The following is a 20,130-nucleotide window of genomic DNA, read 5'->3' as shown; positions in this document are numbered from 1 at the left end:
CTAATCATGCAGAAAAGCACTCTGTAGCTTCAAAAGTCAGCTCAGGCTCCAAATTTTAAAGAAAGCATTTTGATCCTTCCAACTTCCCTCTCCGAGACATCCTGAACACACTATAAAATCATGAATATATTTAGCCCTGATTCCTTTGTCCTTAATTCTTAATACATGTAACCCACAAAGAGACAAGTCCCTGCTCTGCGCCCTAACTTTTTCAGCTGCTCTGGATGCTAAGAAGGAAGCAGCAAGTTTAAGGAGCATGCCACTCTGAACAATACATATTGCACAACCTTATCAACTCGTATCTTCTAGGGCTGGCTGTATAACATGCTGCAATTTTGGTTTTACTACTGGCAAACTCATGTGCCTCGACCTGAAAACAGTTTCTCCTGTTTGTACAGTATGTTTACCTCATTACGTCAATTTAAATAATCCTGACCTGCCAAGAATTTCAAGGTGCCCATAAGCATGCAACCCCAAACTTTTTGGTACAATTTTTGAATGCCATTGTTAAGCTGCTGACTGGTAACAGATGCAACAAAGTATATCTCTTTTTAATGTTAAAGGAGCAGTAGAAGCATGTCATCTTAAAGGAAAGCTTAAAACATTAAATATATTGAGACTATCTGTTGGGTTCCTAAGATTTACAGGGGTTTTAAGAGCCTTTCCTTGAGTAATCATGCCTTGGGCTGAGAAAAAAAGAGTTCTTTCAAAAGGCAGATAACTTCTCTCATTCACTCGTAACAAAGGAAGATATACGATGTGAAATGCTGAGTAACACCAGAAAGAAAAACAAGCTCAGGAAGAATTGTATCCACTTATCTTTAGAGGCCTAAAGATTTTCAGTAGCTTCACGCTAACTCAAGAGATTTTTATCCTTCTGCCTTTTGTTTGCTTTCCTGACTTCCATTTTTCCTTTTCTCCTCCTGCACCATATTCTGTCCTTTTATAACCATGCACAAGGCCAGTTTCTGTCTGTTTCTGCCTCTAGTCCTTGCTGGATTAAGCAAACTGAGAAACTACTTCTGGGTGAAGATGAAAAGTAGCCCCAGCCTGTCCTACCACCATTCACATTTTCTTTTCCAGTACATGGAAACCCATCCATCAGCTCATCATAACGTGGTTTTACTTCTGGTAGTGCGCAGTTACTTCAGGATTTGGAGTACGATCCCACAGGGGAGTTTCAACACTGATATTTTACATGAGCCTTGTTACCATTCTTTTTTTCATTATTCTTTTTCCTTCCATAAGCTTCCTTCCCTTTTGCTATGTAAGTAAACGAATGAACACATCAAAGATAAACAGACACTGCAGGTACAAGAGAATATTACCCTTAGATGATTACTTTGATAAAACTGAATGGGACTGCCCACTACAAGAACACATAATTTGAATTACAAATTAAAAGGCACAGTAAATGATCGATTTCTTGATACATGGAGAAGATATACACAAGGTGGTCTGCAGCCCTATAAAGAATTGCTTTCCATGTAATTCTATATATCCTCCCTTGCTCTCATTTTCCATATCCAAGCGAACAAAACAAGGACAGCTGAACTGAATTAGTGAACATCCAAAAATATCCAGCCCATTTTTCTTAAAAACACAGAGGGATGTTTCTAGTTGGCCAAAAAAGAAGCAGTATTTTTAATACTGCAGTCCTCAAATAAACTACCTCTTGACAGTCTGAATTACAAACTACTGTCTTAGGCAGATAAAACAAAGAATATGTGAAAATACAGCCATGTATAGAATGAGCAGCATGGGAATCAGTTGGCAGCCATATCTATGCTGATCCCCATCATATTTTTACTGATTTTTATTCAAACCAATGGCCTGTAAAGCCAAAAGGATTTTGCCAGAGTAAAATTTCAGTGCCTAGCATGGGATTTGTTAGGGTTTTTGTTTTGTTTTGTTTTACATTAAACTCTTCCTTCTAATTACCAGTTTGGAGTCATCTGCAGGTATTTTCACCTTCCAAGACCAAGCTGAAATTTTTTCCATGGGACAAAATGATAAACTTTATAAACTTCATGCTGAGAAGTGCAAAAGAAACAAAAAAATTTGGAAGTACTAGTCATGCTGGAATCCAGATATTAACATCAGAAGACATGTTCTCGTGTGGTGTCAGGGTCCATGGACACATATTTGAAATACTGAGCCTAGTCATGTATTTACAACAAAAACATAGCCAAAGCCAAGTTTCAAAACACTGTAGGAATCCTAACTGTTGCAAACTTCTCTGTGAGCTAGTACAGTGCATGCTTAGGCCATATAAAGAGTATTTACGAGAGCAAAACTCTTTTCCATCATCTTCAAAGGGAGTTAGACATCACGTATGAGTGGTTTAAACTGGAGGAAGTCCATGCATAAAGAAGAGAGAACTTTATGGTTGGCCACAATCATGGAACTTCCCTCTTGCAGGAGAGGATTAAAATAGAACCACCTAGACAAGCAACTACAACGTGCTGCATTTAGAGATACCTTCTCACAGATAATATACACACATGCAAATGAATTAAGCAAGAGACTTTGTTGTTTCTATACTGTGATCATTTCTGGTTTTAAATGCCTGGGTGGTGTTTGAAAACTATAGGCAAAAGGTAACTTGGTAAAATGACAAAACAGATTTGGATTTTGAGGTAGGGCAGGGCATTAAAATAAAGTGGTATCTTCCTACCCTATAAATGCAGATATGATTTGAATGAGAAAAAACAATTAGAGTGCTGTAAGCTGAACTAAAGAAGCATTTGTCTTTTTCTTTTTTTTTTAACAAACAAAACACTTCCAACCATTGCATCTTGCTCTCTTCTGCTTTTTTGCCTGCCCAAACACACTTAAAAACGACAAGGAAGCCACTGAAGGGCAGCACACTGGGCAGCAAGGCAGGAAAGGTAAAACAATGGGCAGTGCTCAGAAGCCTCCTTTCCAACAAATTAGCCGGGTTTATAGCTTTGAAGGACACCTCACACCGATCCTGACGGTAGGGCTGTTTGCCAAGCCTGGGGAAAGAAGATCAAAGGACAGCAGCATTTCAAGAGAAAGAAGCACTGAGCAAGTTCAGAATCACTGCCCTGTGCCTCCAGGGAAACAAGCTGGCTGGCTTGGAGCACCAGCATAGGAAAAGCTTCACCATCCGATAAAAAAGCATGAGCAAGTCAGATTGGTCTGAAGTACAGGCTTATACATCCCTTTTTGCTGTGCTGAAGTGCAAAATACAATTTTGCAAGTGAATCAGTGACAGTTTCTGGAAGGGCTTTTCCACTCGCTGAAGACAGCTGCTAAATGAGACTCTCCAAGAGAAAGCTGCCCAGGTACCACCCATCAGACCTGCCAGCCCCCCAGGCAGAGCCCAGGAGTGCCCCCTCACAAGATGCTGCAGTGAGGATGCATTTGGGCAGAGATGAGAAAATGCCTCACTTTATCCAGTATCCAGCAAGTCCCTGAGAGAAGGAAGGTATGCAAATGGTCCAGGAAACTGTTCCTTTCAGAAGTGAAAAGCCACAGATCAAAGCTTACTTCTTACTGCTAATACCCTGTATCAAAAAATATGCCTGCAATCATGAGTCAGAGACCTTTAAATAGTGTATTATAGGCCCATCTCTTTCAAAAAGTGCATTTCAGTACTAAATTAAGATATTAGCTTTATAGATATATTTATATATATAAATCACTAGTTGATGTATAATGAATTAAAATAAAACACATGCAATGCATCTGTGGAAAGCTTCCATATGAAACACAACTGAAAAGGCTAAGAATATTTAGTTAGGAAAGAAAATGAATAAAATTAAATCATAAACAATATAGGCTCAAGCACATCAATTTACCTTGTGAAAATTCACAAGCTAATAAAAGAAAACACATTTTGAAAAGGAGATAGAGTGCACAAGTGACTGACACTGTCATCAAGACTATTAAATCAGCACAACAGAGACAAAGACCAGACGACGATGGCAGGAATTAAATCAAAAACACCAGCCTGATTAGAGGATTGAAATTCAGATATAATTGGGGCTTTGGACAAGGGGTAGCTGGAGTGGTAGAGTATTACCACAGTCCTCCCCAACACTTGCCACCCTGCCCAGTACAGCCCACAGAGGAAGCCCACGACTTTTTTCACAAGATTATTTCTTTGCTCCATCAAACGAAGTATCTCCCATTACTGTAATTCCCCTTGGGCACAGGAGTTGATTCGAGTTATCCAGTGGAGCTCCCATCACCCTGGATGGGAGTAGACCTGTCAGAAGGACAATTATGGCTCAGCTGTTCTGCCCAGCCAGCTCTGCCTGCCCACACCGATGTCCTCCAGCAGCTCAGCTGTTCATGGAGTGGGCACGGAGCTTTAGTCTAATGCACACTTTTCCCTACTGCCTGCTGCAGGATATCATGTATTTTCATATAAAAATAGTATGCAGTGCTCTGTGAGACTCAACATAGGTGGGAAACTGCACTGATATTGGAGGGAAAAATCCTTTGTAATGAATTACAGATGCAGAAATTGTTACCATCCTAAACATTTTCCATCTTTGACTTCTGTGCAAAGCTTGAGGCCATCTTGAGCATATACATCTTTTCAGAAGGCCATCAAAAGCCCTAAATACAATTTGTGGAAGGCAGAAGTCAAAATTATTTTGACCTTAAATAGTGTGCCCCATTTTCTGCTTTATTGTGAGTATAAAAAAATACATGAAATATAAGATAGTCTCAAAATGTCAATTTGAACTGAGTTGCCCAGGCATAGCAGGGAAAAGGTTAATGTCAGAGAAGAATAATCTGTTTACTACATGTATTGGTAAAGCTTTCCTGGCACTACTGTGCAAGAGTACTAAGGAAAGGGATATGAACAGCTCATTTCTGAAGTACTTTGCTAAAATTAGCTTCAGTTTGAACATTCAAACTTTAAAGCAATTTTTTCGTAGCCCAACTTGCCTCCAAGAAGAAAAAAACAAACAGGGAAACAGGGTAGAGGGAAGAGAAGGGACCTCGCTGATCAACTTTGCCATGTGAACTGGGGGTACAAGCTAAACAGTTTTTGGTACCTATTTGTTTATTGGTAAATAGAAACATGGGAGAAGAGACACAGGTCCTTGCTTAGCTGTTTCATTGCTGAAGCCAAAATGCTGGACCACATCTTTCCTAATATTCCACAACAACATCATGCAAATAGCTCTCACAGGGAGCCAGCTAACCTCTCCTTATCAGCTGAGAAAAACAAGCACTTGGAGATTGCAGTTACTTTTCTCCAAGGTGAAGAGCTCAAGAGCTGCAGTGGATAATACTCCAAAGTGTTCATTTTTCCTCTGCTGATTATGAAGAAAGCCTGGATTCTTCAGTTCCTACTGTACTTGTATTTTCACCAAGAAGCATTTCATTCCATTCATGAAGAAAAACAAGCAAAGCTCTCATCTCCCAAACTGGAACATTCTTGTCAAAGAATTTAACACATTAGACTGGCAAGATTCAGGAGACTTTATGTGAAAGAACACAACTAGGCAGTGATAACAAAAGGGTAGCTTGACAGCTTATTGACTGAGAATGGCTTTCACACCAGGAGAAAAAGAATAAACATATTTTTTTGTGTGCCAGATATGAAACATGCAGTAATATAAGTTACCATACAGATGGCTGACTCTACAGCAGACCTTACAAATAACTGCAGGGTAAAAAATAAGTTTTAAACCACAAAATACTTTTTAAGCATTAGGCCATCAATGAAAGATCATGAAAATTTGGAGACCAGGGATAAGATTTTGAATGCAGAGTCCAGAAAGTCAAGTCTCCCTGAAAAGGCATGGAGCCCTACTGCTTCTTACTTCTCTAATGATGCAATTTGGCTTAACAAAACCAATTCTGTCTCCTCAGAAGCCCTGCTTCTGTTATGGCATGCTACATGCCATGACATAATCAATTCTCTGTTCTAAACTCATAAAATAGTTTTGTGTTACCCTATACAATTTCCAGAAAATTAAACTAGGTCAGGCTCTACACAGAAGAAATGTCCCTGTTCTGAAGTGCTCTGCCAAATTTTTATCCATCCTTTTCCTCCCTTCTTACTGTCCCTGCCTTGCTGTTATGAATTGCTGTTTTCAAATGTGTCAGACTAATCAAATATATGTCATGGAGAAAGGCAGATTGCTTTTATTTGCTTTCCTGTCCAGCTGTAACGAGTACCTCTGTCACTCTTCTAAATATTCTCCTTCCATTTTAAAGCTTGCTACAGCATTTGTGCTGCTCTTAGTGACATGTGGAATTGTCTCACTCCCTTCTCCTTACCAGCCCCTGGATACATGCATTCATGCACAGCAGAAATGTTGACATAAGGTACAGGATGGAGAGGACTGTGCTCAGTCTGAGAACGCCACCTCAAGCCTGTTAGTCCCTGAGGAACTTAAATTACAAGATTTACAAGGGGTGCATTGATTGATCTGAGGTGGATACTGCCTGCTGCTTCAAAAAAACCCCTAAATTATTATGTTTTCAAGGTGTCACTAAGGGATACATAATCCATTCATAGAAGTGCATAACATATTGATGGCCCATGACCCAGGCTAAAACTAAACTAGGAACTAAATTAATATAAACCATTTTGCAACAAGACTCAGGGGTCTAAAATCAAAAAGAAGGTTTTTTTTTCTCTATAGTTTGCTGCTACTTTTTGGCAATTATGAACAAAAAGCCACACTTAAACGGAATGCTTGGAGAACATCTTTTAAGAAGGTTTTCTCATTCCTTATCAGAAACCTGAACAACAACAACCATGATAAAAGTAACTTGAAGTCACAAAAAAATACATTGTTCCCATTTATTTCATGTTTTCTCAATTCAATTGGAGTGTAAGAGGTCAGACAAAAAGAAAGTTGTATACTACAGAGATCATGCTATCAGGTAGCACATTACAAATATTTTCTATGACTGCTCTACAACAATAAAAAATGTTTCCATAAATACATGAGTAACACAAGAAATGCTAAGGAGAATCTCCATACTTTATTGGATGTGGGGGCAAACATAGGGACAAAGGAGGAAAAGGCTGAGGTACTTAATACCATCTTTGCCTCAGTACCCAATCAATTCCCTGAGCTGAGACAGGGATGGGGAGTAGAATAAAGCTCTATAATCCAGGAGGAAATGGACAGTGACCTGCTACACCACTTACACACACAAGTCTATGAGGCTGGATGGGATCCACCCAAGGGATCCACTGAGGGAGCTGGTGGAACTCACTGAGCCACTTTCCATCATTTACCAAATAACTAGGGAGGTCCCAGTTGACTGGAAACCAAGATGGACTGAGATGGGACTGGCAGAAAGGCATGTGCACCAACCAATTAAAACGAATACAATCTTTTTAGCTTTATCTAAGCTTAGTTGCAACATTTCAATTTGGAAAAACCACCATGAAAGTCTTATCAATGACCCTTGTGCAATACACTATTTTCCTTATAACCAAACCTGTCTTTCTCTTTCTCATTCCCTCACCTCTAAATACTGTATAAAACTCTTAGAGATGGAAACAATAGAGGGAATTCACAGGTGAAAGAAATCTTCCTGATACACACTGTAATGCTACCATACAGAGCAGAGCAACCAGAGCTTAACATGTGTTTTTGTTCAAGATTAGCAAAACTCCAATTAATGTTTCTTTTCTTTATCAGCACTAAAAATATTCCAACATCCTCATGTCAGCAGTTACATATTTTCAAAACAGAGATCTCCTATTAGGCTTGTTTATTATCAGCAGAAAGTCATTGTGCAATATTTTGCTTTCCAGATCCCCTCCCCCAAAGAGCAGCCACCGAGCACTGCTGATATCTTTAATTTTTTGAAAAGTTTTATTTTGTCCAAACAAACACGGAAATCAGTTTTCATTGAAATGTTCAATGAACTCAGAGTTACAAAGGTTCTTTCTTCGTGCAATTGTTTTTTTTCAAGTTAAACATATTCTTTTGTATTTAAATTTGATAGTAGTCATGGTTTGGTTTGGTTTTCAAAGCATGGTTCTAATCAAACCACTAAATAAAAAATAAATCCAGAACTGAACTCTAGCTAAGCATATGTAAAACTGAGCACACTGAGACCATCCAGGGCACTGTTGATCTTGGACACTCAAAGGAATTTTATTGAAAGTTCAGCGATCTTCAGTGCTGACTCCCTCAACCTCTTAATTTTCTGTGTTATCTCAGGACACTTCATGTACAGCAAAATGAAAAAAAAAAAAAAAAAAAACAAACCAAAAAAACCCCTGAGTCTCAACTCAGCTTCAATAGCTCCCAGATAAGTTTTTCCATTTATTCTGTTAAACTGACAAAATGTAGTGAATTGGAGAAAAGACAGTGACTACAGGGAAGGATTAGTTTTCTTCAGGGGGTATTCCAAGCTCATCTGCACTTTTCTGGGACAGAAAATCCATTCAGAATGTAAATGTATTAAATATGGGAGTATATAAAAGATGGTGAGAGCACTGTGGTGTAAAAAAAATAGTAAAACAATGAATGTTGTCAGCAGTCCCTATTTGCACCACTCTTTAGGAGGCTGCCACTGAAGAGGAGGGTTAGGCACCATGGACTCCCATCACCAATATCTACCAACATCCGTGTGGCATCACTTGGGACCAAAATCAAACCTAAGACTGGTGGAGGAAGGCTTTCCACTGCAGCACCATTCTCCACAGGCCTTCCTCTTTCAAAACCAAATTTAAGCAGTATGAACAGAGGTACTGTCAGCCAGCTAGACACGTTAACAAATGGTATGGTAATCGCCTACATATTAAAGAGGGAAGTTGAAGCCAAGATTTTACAGTATGATTAATGGTTTTTAGATGTACAGTTCAAGGTACTGTGAAGAAATGCTGAGTTCAGCTTCTGAAGAAAAAAAAAAAACAATCAGGCTCCTTTAACATCCCTTAAGCTAAACCAGCTTTGGGTTCCCCAACCACTATTTTGGGATGCTTGCCATGAGGACCTTGAGAGAACTACCTTCTACCTTGGGAAATCAATTAAGCTGCAATACATCACATTTAAAAGCTGGTGTCCTTGCTTCAGGTTGCACTTCGATCTTTGCTCAGCCAGCCTCTGTGGGTGGGGTGAACGTGCATTCAGAGATGGGAAAAATAAAAGGTCTTTCCTGAGGGTCTGGACAGGTGAGTTTCTATGAGGTAAGCAAGTGTGTGAGCCCATGGGCGTGCTGCAACGGCCCCAGTGCCTGCTGCTCCCTGTGCTGCATACACGGATGGCATCCTGCTGCGAGCACGCACACGGTGGGACCATCCACGGTGGGACCATCCCTGCCCACCCTGCAGCTCCCAGCCCACACTCCCCCAGCACCCACACAGCCACTGCCGCACACTCAGCAGGGACAGGGGCTCAGCAGGGACAGGGGCTCAGCAGGGACAGGAGCTGGCTGCCCACCCCAGCCCAGTGCAGTCACCTCAACTGAGATGTGTGGAGCTTGCACCACTGGAGGAGAGCTCATCTGGAGCAGGGTGGGCTTGGCCTGCCTGTGCTGTGTGACACCAGGTGGACATGGGCAGTGTAGGTCATCTGATTTGCTGGTGGGGACTGTGAGGAATGGGGTCCAAAACCACCTGAGAGCATCTGGCTTTTGGCTAGGTCTATGTATGCCTCTCACACACCAATGATCACTCAAACACCACTCAAATATTGTTTACTTTATGACACAACAGCTACAGCTTGGTCTTCACAGAGGTCTCTGCTCTCCATCTCTGCATCCCAAGCTTGAGACTGTCCTTTGCTCACCTTCAGAGCAGCCTTTTCTCTCCAAGCATCCAGTATGGGTGGCCACCAGGGCCTTCTGGCTGAACATCCAACAGAGCAGCTGCCCTCCAGCAACAATCCAGTGATGCCAAATCCCCACTTGAGCACTGCACTGACCTACTGTACCTTTGCTTCCTTGATGGGCTGGAACTCTGAAAGTGCTGAGGAGGACCTTGGCAGTGCTTGTGGAAGGGGCAGAGATAAGACCAGGTATGTTTTCATACAAGGTTAAAAGATAAATCAGCAGAAAGGATAAAGGGACAATCTGGACACTGTGATGAGCCTCTGTTCAAAGGCTGCTGAATCTCTGCTGAAAGGGGATTTCAGGGAGCATATGACAGCAAGGAATAGTTGTCTCAGTCCACTGAGCTTCAAGTCTCCCCCTCTCCTGACATCTAATATGCCCCTCAAAATTGAGCTCTGTGTGTGTAGGGGCCATATTGGATAAATACACTGTTTAGCTGCTTCCGGGGATACTTCTGCACCAAAAAGATTCTAACAGCAAGAAATTCAGATCACTTCTGTTCTGGCATTGCCTGGACACCAGAAAGCAGCTGGACAAGATGCTTCCTTTGTCTTAATATTTAACTGCTTGTAGATCTTGGATGTGTTTATGGCTCAGCCTGAAACACCTGAGAATGTCTGTGCAGTAGGCACACTGGACTCATTCAGCAGAGCCCAGTGAGATGAAGCTCAGCCTCCTTTCAGCACTCACATAAGACATATACTCAGGCTTGGGAAAAAAAAAAAAGCAATCTTCTTTTGCTAACCAAAGACACAAATCAAATGGCACTTGATTCTATGTAATTTCCCATGCAGAAAATATTTTATGTGCCCACTGAATTATTTCTTCCATGGTACTCTGTTAAACTTTTGATTAGAAGACAAAAAATACAATAGCTGTATCTTGCAATAGCTGTTTCCCGGTACAGATGGGTCAAGAATCTTCTTCATAGCCACAATACCTATAGTGCCACTATCCACCACAGAGAAACACACATTCCACGGAATTACTGCAGCAGCATTGAACTGCATAAGCTGCCAAACCATACAGAAAGTTAATAGATTTGTTTATAGACTAGACAAGGTTTAATTAAACCAGGCAGCTCTGAAGAACAGTAAATCCTCTCTCTTTTTGTCTTCCCTTCCCCTCCTCCCCCTTCTTCTCTAGAGTATCTTTCTCCTAGTGGCTTTCCTCTTCCTAATAATCCCATCACAAATGACAGATATGTTATCAGTCATCACTGGGATTTGACACATTCTTAATACCTGTCATGACAGCTCTGAAGTCTGCATGCTATTCCATTGTATTCCAAAGCATTTACAGGAGGTAATGGACACATCAAATACAAGTCAATGGCTCTGCTTTATTGAACTGCAGAAGGTTTGCAATATAGAAGGAGATGCTTAAAAAAGCCTAATTGTGATTATTCAAAATTACACACATAGTAATTAAATATAAAACAGTATATAATGTAGTAGTGAATTGCTGTGACCAAATAGAGTCTCTCCTGGTACCTTGGGTCTCTGTTTTACTTTAATAGAGAACCTAATGCAGAAGTGAGATGCAAGTCATGGCTAAAAGTAGAGGAAACATCAAAGGTGGACACCTGAATTGATATGAAGACAGTGGGATTGTGAAGTGTGTCCCTCACAGCAACTGTCAATACTGCCAAAGAGCAAATGTGAGTGCAGTAGAACATGAGTTTGAAAAGCGTCTCCCTGATGGGGACACAAGGGAAAGACAACATCTTATCATAAGGACAAAGAACACCAACTTACAGGTTTTGTATGAGCCCATTGCTAGTACCTTTTGATTTCTGTGGACCTCTGTACATGTAGTTTTGTTTTCTTTTGTTCAAGCCCCCAAAAGAGCTGTAACAGATATAGCAACACAGAGCTCTCCAAGCAGATAAATTTTCTGTTGATCAAATTCTAGTATCATTTCAGATGACTCTGGTCATCTGTGTGTAATACTTTTCAGGCACAAAAGGCTTTCTCTCAGTTGAGCCCAGCTGCTGCAAAGCATCATCCAGCTACAGTCTCTTCCAACAGCATATGAGCTGTGATGCCTGGAAAGGCTGACCTGGAACAGAGACTAGGCAGAGCAAAAGGACTAAAATAGGTATATTTATTGAAGGGATACACTTCAGGCAGTGCAAGAGCCCAGTCGTGGATACACCAAAATCAAATCCAAGATGGATCCCGGTCACAAGTCTTTACACTTTTATAAGTTTTGGTTCATCTACATATTGGGGTCAATTATCCAACCACAGCCTCAGGCTATGAAGCCTCATCCCCTGGCTTGTCCCCTTCCCTTTGCCATTGTTTGCACTTTTGGGTACCAGTTGTCCTTGATTCTCTAGCTGGGAAGGGATTGTTTTGTCTAACTACCCTGTGAAGAAAACGAACACCTAATATGAAGTTTCAGAGTTACACACCAAGCAGCAAAGAATCTGAAAAATATAAAAGCTAAACCCCAAGGCATCAGCTGCATGACAGCAGTGTGCTTTGCCATTAGCGAATGCAATGGCTGGTTATTCTCAATGCACTTACAATTTTGCACAAAAAGCAGAAAAACCACCCCCAACAAAAACAAAAACCCCACACAGATTAGAGACAAAGCAGTCCTGTGTAACTCAAGGCCTTTTCAGCAAGGCAATAAAGCCAAGGCAGAATTGTGAGCTGGAGTCAAAAGGAAGTGTCCCATTGACATAATGAGCTTTGGAGCAGGTCTGGAGGGAAGAAGACAGGCAAAACACTTTCAGCCACCTAAGTGATTTCATGTCCACTGGACAAAATTAGTTAATGAGTATGTCTTGGTTTAAGAGTCTCGAGGCATTTTTTCCATCTACAAGAAATGGATGAGCAAACTGGGAATCCTTAAAGTGCAGTTTTATTTAGGAGAGATGCAAGAGTAAGTTTTGCATCTATCAAGCACTTGAGAACAAAGTGATGGCATTTTCAGGGGTGGGAATATTGTTGTCAGAATGCAGCAAGCCCAATTCCAGGGATCTAAACCACTGCAGTAACAGCACTGGTCCAGTGTAAGCTCATCTTCCCAGCTGAAGTACTTTCAAAAAAGCTGAAAGGTGAACTTTACTTTAGTAGGTTTCTAATCAGATCAGATACTGCCCATTCTTGAGTGGCCAACGTAAAAACATACCACAAATAAATATGGTATATGGTGTCATATTTTCTGATATCATCTTATACCAGGGCATATTACAGATCAAATTTTTACTGAGAGTTGAGCTTGGGTTGCATGGAAGTAAAATCATGGCAGCACAGCCCCACTGAGGTCTCCCAGCAAATATTCCCTTCTGGCTTTGGTCCAAGGAGCATTACTGCTTCTCCTGCTGCCTACACTCCACAGTTATTCCTTTCATATACCCTCTCAGCTGTAAGCAAATCAACATGCCAATCCCTTGGGACACACGGCTTAGCTTATACTTAAGACTTGCCACTCTGCTTTGTGCTTTGGACATTGATTTCCATTGTCTCAGCTATCACACAACAAAAGGGCATTTAATTGCTGTCTCGTTTAGTCTGGGGGAGACGAGGAGAACAACTTTTTCCAACCCTGATTGATGGCAACCATTAGCACCTCCTAGAACAATACCAACTTACTAGAAGCATGATTTACATGTGAAGTTCAGTGCCACACAAGTGAATCAGATTTGCGGCTCTGCTTACTTGAACAACTTCAGAGACAAAATCTTTTCGTGAAATGAATTTGCAGAAATGCTTACACTGGCCACGCATTTAAAGAGAAAACTTCAAAGATTAAGGAGGTTTGTTGAAACCTCCTAGAAACAAAAGAAAGTTCAGCAGAGATCTCAGTTTTTGTGCCACTTGTCAAGTGTTCTACTACCATGTAGCTGCTTTAATGGTCATGAAAGGAAAAAAGAAGCCGAAAAAACACCCAACCAATATGATTTATACTTATTTACATACATTTAACATCAGGAAACACTTCATATCCACTAGGCATCAAAATTCCCAGTTGCATACTACGAAAGGCAATGCTGACGAATCTCATAAACTGTTTTCCCCTTTTCGTGTGAGCATTTGTATTTTCTTTGTGATGGAGGAAAGAAGAAAATTAATATCCACATTTAATATCCTCCATGTTCTGGAAAGCAATAAGCCACATGCCTTGGTGTTCAACCCAAACTGCTGATAGTGGATTTTTAGTACTTGCCTCATTTTATTAAAAAGCAAAAGGATGAAAATCTCCCTTTCAAAAGAACAGCACTCAAGAAACAACTAGATTAGTGAAGGCTTCTTGAAATAGCATCTTTAATTATGTTATGTGAAATGTGCAGTAATTTCAGTAAAATTTGATGTAGCTTGATGCAGCTTATCAAAACATTTAATAATTGCCAAAAAAAAAAAGATCAAGCACCTTTGGAACACCAGACTTTCCAGTCAGACACAAAAACAAGCTGAGGCACTAGGTATTGTCAGACACACCTTTGTACATTTTTTGGAAGATTTGCCATGGGAGAGGCAGATTGAGAAAGGCTGACTTTCAGCAAGGCAATGATGTACAGCCAAACACGCAGGCACTCTCATAGTCTCAGCTGTGGGAGCACTAACCCTGGCCAGGCAGAGGCTTTCTGAAACCGTGCTAGCTATACTCACGAAAAACCACTTCTGACTACTTTCAGAACATATGCTCTGTTATTCACATAATTGGTTTAAAATTCCACAGCAAAATTACTCTGCAATTACTTGCTTTCAGTGAGTCCACTTCTTACATTCGCATCCCCCACAGGACCCACCTTTGTTCCTCAGTGATACTCATCTTGCCTGATGTGCATTTCTAAATAAGTTTAAATAGTGGCTATTTCTGTGTGATTTCATGCTTTTCCCTACATTTAGAAAAATCGTGATTTTAGGTCCATAAATGAGTGTGCAATGACAGAATGCACATTTTTGGTTTAGAACAGCTGTTTTCACTTTTATTCATTTGGCAGCACACGTGCATGGAAAACTGTATTTTGATTCTTCCTTTCTCCAAGTGTTTTTAAGGGAAAATAAAACACAGAAGCATCCAAAGCAAACAAACAACACTGTCCCCCCCCCCGCCAAGAAACCCCCAAACGAAAAAAAACAAACAAAAAAATTACTAAAAAACTAAACAACACCCATCCCAAACTGGCATGAGGCCAGATATAGTTAAACACTAGAACACACTTGTTTCCTTAACTTGGCCCTTCCTAAATTTTGTTTTCCCCTCCTACTGTTTCCTTTCTCTTTGGTGCCGGGCAGGAGACACGTGTTTCTCTTGCTGGAAATGCTGAGTGTTATCTTCCAAAAAGTTCAGTCTATGAACAATTATTGCTGGTAACTGAGAGGAAGGCAGCACACCGGATCCCAGAGTCTCTCCTTCCCCTCCAGGCTTGCGCCAGGCTGGAACCAGAGCTCTCAGTGGCAGCGCCTCCAGGAGCAACACTAGCAGTAAGAAGCTGCCAAAATGGATTTAAGCCACTTCGCAGCTGAAGAACAGACTGAGAACCATGTTTGTACAACCCTTCTATCAATTTTGCTTCAGATCTCTTTGGTCACTTGAGAATAAAGAAGAAGGTTTTATGTGCTGTTTTTTGAGAAACAAGCCAACACACACTGATCAATGTGAACAGGTCCTGGAAAAGAAGTTGATCAAATCTCTCCGATCATCCTCAGAGTCATAGTCAAACCCACACACACCTTCGAGATTCAGGTCAGCCACACAGCTGCTCAGCATCCCCTGGGAGACTCAGAATGTAAGTGCAAAATTAGGGCAAGCACTAGCACAGCAGTAGGCTGCAGCATGTTGCTGGCAGAGGCACAAACCTGCTCCTCTACCCAGCACACCATCTATAAATAGGTTTATGAATACAGAACCTCTGCCAAGCTATTCTTGCTTTTCTTTTTCCTTTGCTAATTTTTAATGCCTCTTGCAAGACTGACTCCTAGAAGTTTTATCTCCATTAGTAGTAATAAACACTTATTAAATGCTCCAGCAATGTCTGAAAGTCTTGATAAACAGCAACAAATTTGTCTAGAAAACCAGAATATAATTTTGCATTTAGAAAACTCTATTGTATTAAAAGAGAAGGAAAAAAATGAGCTTACCTGAAAACAGAAAATTCACATGAAAAATCTGTGTGCACACCACAGCTTGGGAAACAAGAAGCCTCTTCTTCTGGGACTTCAGGAGGAGACAAGGCGGTGTCAGTGCTTATCCTTGTTCAGCTGTGTCCTGGGGGTACCAGCTGAGCCTCAGAACTGAGCCCGGGGCTGTCCCCCTCACTCTTCGCACCTGGAACAAGAAGACAGGCGCTCAGCTCCCTCAGTGCACGAGCAGCACAGCATTCCACAGCCTAGGCACGCTGAGGGATGCTCACCCTGCCTGACTGCTGCAGGCTCAACACAGCCTCACAGAAGGGGAAACACACCTGCCATTATTGGTAAACGCGGTTCTCTGCTCGTCTCCACTGCAGGTGCCTGCCCAAGACACCTTGGGGACACACAAAGCACTAGAAACCCTTGGAGGGACTGCTTTTCCAGATGATAGCAGTAGCCCCATAACATACCTGCTAAAGCCCAGACTTTATGGTAAGAATTTTGTGTTGAGCTGCCAGTTTTTGGGTGACCAAACCAGCCAGAACTAATTTCAAGCAGGGACATTAACCAAGGACTTAAATTACCTTGTGCTTTCATCTGGTGTCATTCTCTTGTATCTGTTTTTTCCTTTTCCCTCTCAACCCTTACATATTTCACCATCCATTTTCAAGGATGGATGACTAAATGAAAGCCTTTATTAAGGCTCAATTTTCAAAAGCAATGTCACCTTCCAGTTTCCCTTTGCTTCAGAAATTAGCTTCTAGGGGCATATTCTTGAAAAGCCTATATCTATACTTATTTAAATTTTCTGGGGAATAATTGAGTGTGGAAAGTAAGGTTTAGCCTGATTAAATTTTTATTTCCATCTAAAAATAAAAGGAAATGCACAGTAAAGAACTAGGAAAGCTTGAGCCTCCCTATTTTTTTTAAACTTCTGAAAGATGAAGACAAAGGAGACATATTACAATTTTTTTTTCCCTTTCAGAAATCTCAAGAAACTTATGACCATATTCTTAAGTTTTCAGCTATATAGAGTTGACTGCTAAATACTTTATATGTTCTGAGCTAGCTGATCTTACTGACCCCAGTCTGAGCTGTAGGACTATATGACCTCTGGTGGTCCACTCCAAACCAAGTTATCCCACTCCTTTTTCCAAAGGTAACAAAGACTAGTTTGTGCTTTTCAGAAACATAGCTAACCTTTTTATCATGCTTGCCACCACTTTTACTGCATGTTCTCCAACAAGGAACCTTTAAACAGTCCAAATCTACACTCATTTTATATATGAAAACTCTTTAAAAGTTATTTCAATCCCAAATTATCAGAAGTATCTTGTCCCACATCACGAACTGAAAGGATTTAATGCATTTAGATTAAATGAGCCTGGTAAGAAAACTAAGAAAATGTGTCCTAAGTCCTCCATTAGGTAACACTAAAGAAAGAACTCCGGTAAAAGGCAGTGGTGGTGTTTCCTGTAGAAGAAATTCCAGCTTTACAACAATACATTTTCTAGCTGTGATTCTGAAGGCAGGACACTATTTTTTAAATCTGCTCTTATGCCGCACAGCTGTCATCCCTTCCTGCAGTGGAATCCCTTGCACACACTCCCCACCTCTGCCTGCCAGCACCACCCTCCAGTAACACCTCCCTGTGCCAAGGCCCAAGGTCACACACAAGAACACATCTCCTGTGGATCATCACACAGCTACTTCCCAGCCCTGAACTCCAGCTGCCTCCATCATGCCCGTACGTCAAACCTTTTGGTCTACCCCACAGTAAAAAGCTGACTTTTCAAAAAGTCTCTTGGAAGATAAATATTCCAAGGCTTTTTTTGCCCAAAATTCTTAAGCATGCATTAATACTAAACAAAAACCAAAAAAACCAAAAAAACAAAACCCCAAAAAAACCCAAACAAACAACAAACAACCAACCAAACAAAAAAAAAAAATCCCCCAACCCTTTTGCAATGCAGCAAGATCTTTTTCTGTTTCTCTGTGTACCTGCTCTCAGCAGAGAGGAATAAAGACATTATTTACTAGATAAGATATCCAGGGAATGAACTACAGGAATCCCAGTCCTAAAATACCACGAAGACAAGAATTAAAATAAAAAAATATACTGAATTTTTCAATCATTAAGGGGAAGGAATGCCATACAGGGTTGGAAATTTCTCCTCAAATCTAACTGTACCTTATTCCCATTGCTATGACACTCCTGTCATCTGTAGTCTTCCTTCCCCTCCTCCAAGAACTGTAAACGCCTTCTCTCTTAAGCCCAGTAACACACTGGCCATAAGAGTCTAGCACTGCTTCTGCTGCAAGGGAGCACTGAGACACGAAGGGGGCAATCCCCTCAGAAAACCACTCACATGGGTCTACCCAGCAAGTGGATACATATTCTCCCTTGTCTCGTTTTTCAAGAATCACAGGCACTTCTCTTTTCTAATAAAATAATTTCAAATAAATTAACATCAAATAAATGATCACTTTTAAAGTTGAGCCTTAGCCTCAAACAGAGTCTAAAAGAGACTGTTGTTAGACATGAAGAGTTTTTTCTTCAGCATGCCCATAGTTTGCTTCAAAGCTCATTGTTTATATAGGAACAGTTGACATGCAAAGTCAAATTTAAGGATCCTGGGAATAGCTGTGCATGACAGGCAGCTGGCACGCAGGTCTACTGAAAGGATGCAGTTCTGCACATGAAGTCACAAGAGTAAGATTCCTAATTATATGCAGCAACCAAGGCATGGAAGAAAAACCAGTTCATCAGTTAGCAGCAGCACAGTGAGGAAGCTTTGTTCTCTTCTCTGGAAAGAGGACAGTCGATACTGCTCATGTCAAAGCCTGGATCCACAGCCCTCCAGGCTTAATTAGAAAATCATGAAGAGTACAAAATGGCATTGGACACAAAAAATGATCATTTTTCAAGTAAATTTAGTGGAGTGAGCACTCTTACATTTACAATCCACACTCCCTCATCTACCCTTTTTGCCTCGTTAATGATACAGAGTTGGCTGCAGATGCTACAAAACCTGTCAGCAACTGCAGGGGTGTCCTAAAGCAAGCCTTGCCTATTAGTCCAGTGGTATAGATGAAGGTCGCTGACACTGCTAGCACCTCTGACATTTTATAATCAATTGCCAACATTTACAGAGGAAAAAATATTACTAGTTTTGAACACATTCAGAAAGAAAGAAATTCTTCTCAATTAATTTTAAGCTTGCTCTCTTTGAGCCAAAACATGAAACATGAGGCAACCTAACAAGTCAAATATTAGTGAAATTGTTTTCTGGCAGCCAATGCCATATTCTGTTTGTATATAAACAATTGTAGTTTATCCATCTCTTCAAAATAATTGCAGTATGAATCATCATAAGGACAGTGTCAGAGAAAACTGCCAAATACTTGTAGCCAATGAAAAACAATAATTTAAACAATGATTTAACTCCAAAAGCAACCATGAATATCAGACTATCAGCATGTTGCTAACACCAAATACCTATTGGAGAAATCTAGTATTTTGCAGATTAGATTCTTGGAAGATGAAAGGGGCTGACCTTTACCTATACCTTTGCTGGTGGTAAAGAATGATGAAGCTCTTGCTGTACACTGCACATTCACCTTGTGCCTGCTTTTCAGAACAGGAACGGGGATTGCTGCCTTTTAAACTATTCTTATGTTGGTTTTTAGCCAGCTGCAATATTCCACTGCTATAGCTAAGGATGGAGGGCTAAGGAAGAGATTTTCAAACAATACTTTGTAAAGGGTGCACAAGTCCTGTCTGATTTATAAACTGTCAATGTGCTTGATGAGTTCAGCAGCTGTGAAGCCCTGGATTTGACATTACTGCCCTTACTCAATAGTTCAAAGCAATCATTTTGAGTTAATACAGGGCCTCAGAGAACACAAGGGTGTCTAACTTAAGACCTCCTAAAGACCTGTATTTTGGTAAAAATTCTTGCTCCTGACAGTCCTCACCCTTCAGCTCCTAATTCAAATGATCAGTTCACCCTTGCTTTTCACATGAGCTCGTTGCTATGTGTTGTAATATTTGCATCAAATACAATTGCCAAAGGCACTCCAATTTTCCCTAATAGTTACTATCAGGAGAAAAAAAAGTATTTTTGTCCAAAAAGAGCCATTTCCTGATATTTAGCATAGGCAGGATAACGGTCAAAGGCAGCATCTTGGCTCAGCAGGCAACAGGAGTAGGTGGTAAATGAGAGTGCTGGGGAGGGGACAG

At 40.7% G+C, this 20,130-nt stretch overlaps 1 protein-coding gene across 4 annotated transcripts in view; it reads right to left on the bottom strand.

The window, feature by feature from the left end:
• PLXNB2 (plexin B2) overlaps positions 1 to 20,130 on the bottom strand; it is a 253,194-nt gene that overhangs the window by 153,630 nt on the left and 79,434 nt on the right. For all 4 annotated transcript variants that reach the window (XM_033057708.1, XM_033057711.1, XM_033057709.1 and 1 more), the window contains exon 3: positions 15,897 to 16,083. The gene's annotated coding sequence lies outside the window, so the exon portion shown is untranslated. The remainder of the gene's footprint in view (positions 1 to 15,896; positions 16,084 to 20,130) is intronic.

This window comes from Catharus ustulatus, chromosome 4, assembly GCF_009819885.2.
Source record: "Catharus ustulatus isolate bCatUst1 chromosome 4, bCatUst1.pri.v2, whole genome shotgun sequence".
In the NCBI taxonomy this organism is placed as follows: Eukaryota; Metazoa; Chordata; class Aves; order Passeriformes; family Turdidae; genus Catharus; species Catharus ustulatus.
Note: the sequence above shows the minus strand (reverse complement) of the source record. Positions and strands in the feature narration are given on the sequence as shown.